Consider the following 4,030-nt stretch of genomic DNA (forward strand, 5'->3'; position numbering starts at 1 on the left):
CTGGTTCTTCTGGTGAGTAGTCCTCAGGCTCCCTGGGCCTCTGCTGAGCTGGTCTGATGTCACCCGAGGATGGGACCTATTTTTTGGACCCATCTCATTCACCCAAGTAGCTTTCCACCAACTAAGAGAGATCATAGCAGGGAATGGAGACCCCAAATGGGTGGTCAATGTCTGGAACCTCTTGAGGGTTTCTCCACAGAGGCAGCACAGTCCAGGCTTCCTAAAAGATCCCACTTTGGTGGCAGAAGAAAACAAAAAGCAGCTTGTTATTTTTCTTGTTTGTCTATTTGTTTATTTATACTTATGTATTATTTGTATTTTGAGTGTAGACTCTGTTCTGGATGTGCGTGTAGGGGGAGCAGAGAGAGAAAGATATTCCAAGTGTGGATGGTGCTTGAGTGTTGCTCCATATCCTGGGGGCACGGGAGTAACCCAGTCTACTCTGTGTTGGGGATATACAGTGTGGTGGTGGTAGGAGCAGGGAGAGGGTGGAAGGCCCTGGCTCCAGACCTCAGAGACCCTAGATCTCCTGCAGTTCAGCGGTACTTCCCATGGGAGGCCTCCAGGCAGAGTCATGGTCCCCATATCCTTGTGTATGTTGGTTGGTTTCTCACACTGTCCCCTGGCCGCACTCACTGAGGTCTGGTCCAGCACAGGACATGCTCCATGCATGGAGCTCCCTATGGGATTAGATGAATGCTAAACAGAGGCTGAGTTCGCATCTTTGTCTCACTTCTTCCCCTGTCCTGTGCTGCCCCTTCATTTCCTGTCAAGCTTCCCCTGAGAGCACTCCCCCCAAGAAACCACTTATGCAAGAATCTCCTTCTCATCCCTCCTTCTGGGAAACCTGGCCTCAGAGAGTGGACTTACTCCTGGTGAGACAGAAAAGGGTGAATTTAAGGCCAGTGTCTCTCCCCTCTATGCATCAGAAGTGTGTACAAAACGAACCAGAAGGAGGACAAATCTCACGGCAGCACTACATGAATGTCAGGGGTGGGGAAGGCTGTAGAAATGTGGGAAATGCTCTGAAAACCACACTGGTGATGGAGACAAATTGTGAATCTGCTGCTTGGCATGAAGGGTTTGCAGAGCTTCCAACTGGGAAGAATTAGTAACCCACAGGGCTTTCCAGGTGGCGCTAGTGGTAACGAACCCGCCTACCAATGCAGGAGACTCAAGAGATGCTAGTTCAATCCCTGGGTCAGGAAGATCCCCTGGAGAAGGAAATGGCAACCGATTCCAGTATTCCTGCCTAGAAAATTCCAAGTCCAGAGTAGTATGGCAGGCTACAGTCCATAGGGTCCCAAAGAGAGGGGCACAAGTGAATCGACAGCACACAGCAATGGAAAGGCACAGAAAATGGGCATTTTTGGGGATAGGAGGCAGCCATTACATCATTTTTATTTCTGTGTCTTCATCGCTTAGCATAGTATCAGGCTCAGAAATGAACATAGGGAATTGTCTGTTCCAAGCCAGCTCCTGCATCAGGTGTATGAATGTTAGCATCAGTTCAAAATGACCACCCAAAATATTGACCAGAATCAGCTAGACTTGTTACCAGTTTCACTCGTATTGAAAGGACTCTTCCTACTAGACTAGGGACCGACTCATTTACCTTTGTCTTCCCTGTGCCAGTTGGGATGCAAACCGTTAGCAAACTGTACTTTCAAGAAAGATGACAAGTCTGCACATTGCCCTCATGAAAGTAGTCTAGGGTGAAAGTGCCCACCTGGGCACCTGCAAGGTCTCAAAGGAGAGTTCTGGTTTGTCCTTGCCCATGGTCACCTAGCTGGGTACCATACTTGGTTCCAGATGCAAGGAGCACAGGTGAATCTATGGGTCCAACAGACCAGAGTGACCCAACCAAGTCTCAGGACCCTGTCTGGGAGTGGACGTTTGCTGGGAAGGATTTGTTCATGTAGTGGAGAATCTACAAAGCAGGTAAACAACTATTGTGTATTCTGTCTGAGCTACACGCATTGATGAAAAGGAGGAAGTAACACAAGTTTATGGTGAGAAAAGATACTTTATTTTTTCTTAAGTTGTCTAGAGGTCTCTGGGCTCACTGATTTCCTCCAGAACAGAGCTCCCCACCATTTTTCTGCTTGCTGTAGTCTGTGACTATGTCTACCAGCAAGGACAGGAACTCTGAAAAGTCAGTCTTCTGGTCCTTATTCTTGTCGTTTTGGTCAAAGATGTTGGGGAAGTAATCTGTATCCCTTTTCTTCTATGGGAAAAGTCACAAAACAAGACAAATTCAGTCTCACAAGAAATATGAGCTGGGAGAAGATGGAGAGGCAGAGAGAAAAAAGAGGACCAAACACAACACACATGTGGCTGATGTGGCATCGACTAAGGGGAGGTATGGGATGGGACGGGGACGTTGCCATTGCTATGCAGTTCACTGAGGGAGAGTCCTCCTCTAAATGTGAACTTGGATGATGGACTGGTGATCAAGCTCTGTCCAGAACTGCCCTAACCAGTGTGCTGGTGTGTGGTCTCCAGCCCCACACCCACTGCCCCAACTCCCTTCAAGGCCGCCACCTATCTAAGTTCTACTATGAGACTCGAAGTAAACCCTACTTATGTAGACATATTATAATGTATTACATATGTAAGTATATAAGTAATATATTATATATGTAAGTATATATGTAATATGTATGTAAATCACTTTGTTGCACACCTGAAACTATGGAAATATTATACACAAACTATACTTCAATCAAAATAAATAAATAAGCAAGCCCCATCCTCGCCCTCTTCAATCTAACTCTCTTCTTCTCTTTTCTCTTTGGCCTCCAGAATCTTACCTGCTCTAAGTTCCCTCTTCTTACTTACCTAATCTCTTTGTTACCTTTATTTTTATTTTTGTATTAAGTTCAGAACATTCTAATTGTCAGGGTAAATCGCATCTGTGAATAAGTTCTTCATTGTAAAAAGGGGTATTAAATTATGTCAGTAACGCATATATACAGAGAACAACCAAGTTGTTCTCAGAGGAAATAGGGATGGAAGGAGGGAGGGGCAAGATAGGAGAGGTGGATGAAGAGGTACAAACTACTAGGTATAGAAAAACGAGATACAAGGATGTAACGTACAACCTAGGATATATGACCAATATTTTATAAAATTCTTGATGGAGTATAATCTATAAAAATATCAAATCACTATGCTGTATACTTGAACTAATACAACACTGCAAATCAACTATACTTCTAAATAAAATTTTTGCTCCTATTCTAAATAAAATTCTGTCAGTGATAGAACTTCTATCACCTTCCCTCTAATCTCAAGGACCCTGATGGAGCCCCTTGAGCCTCTCAGGGTTTGGGCAGAAGAGCTTGAATCTCATGCAGGGGGTGCAACAAGTGAGAGGGGACCTATTCATTGCCTTTCAGTGGTAACTTTTTTTGACAACCTAGTATCAACTTTTTATATCCACATATTTTCCTACTTTGCTATATATATTAATAGCATCTCTTTACAGCCTGATAGCCAGGATAGGAAATCCTACTATGGCATTTTTCAGATGAGAAATTTGAGGATCAGAGAAAAACAGTGACTCATCCGAGGTCATGACAGAGTCCTCACTCATGCTACAGCTCAGATACCATTGGGAAGACAGATCCCGACTCACAGAGGCACTGAAGAATTTTGGGAAATTCTCCTTCAGCAACTTCAGTAGTCCTTCTTCTCAGTGGTCCCATAAATTCCTACATGATTGTAGAATAGGCAGATCATGTCCAAGATGGACTTCTCAGCTTGAGTGTTGCTCATCTTGGCTTTCAAAACAACTGCCAGAAAGAAAGACAATGACCTTTTGTATCCTTCTCCCAGAGAAGGGTCTCTTCCAAGTTAGGACACCTGAATGGGGACTGAGCAGCCAATGAAGGGAGGCTCAGGTGGAACAGAAGAAACTGTTTCTCTACGTGGTGGGAGGAGTTGCTGAAAAGCAGGAGGGTGGTTCTGAGAAGCAGGTGGGTGGGATCAAGTGTGGGACATGGGTCCCCACAGATCAGGGTATAAG

General features: G+C 44.8%; 1 pseudogene; it reads right to left on the reverse strand.

Moving 5' to 3' along the window:
• Positions 1–2,062: 2,062 nt before the first annotated feature.
• On the reverse strand, positions 2,063–3,780 carry LOC145505095 (protein S100-A7-like; annotated as a pseudogene).
• Between the last annotated feature and the right edge of the window lie 250 nt (positions 3,781–4,030).

This window comes from Giraffa tippelskirchi, chromosome 5 (assembly GCF_054371585.1).
Source record: "Giraffa tippelskirchi isolate mGirTip1 chromosome 5, T2T-mGirTip1v1.2.pri, whole genome shotgun sequence".
NCBI classification, from domain to species: Eukaryota; Metazoa; Chordata; class Mammalia; order Artiodactyla; family Giraffidae; genus Giraffa; species Giraffa tippelskirchi.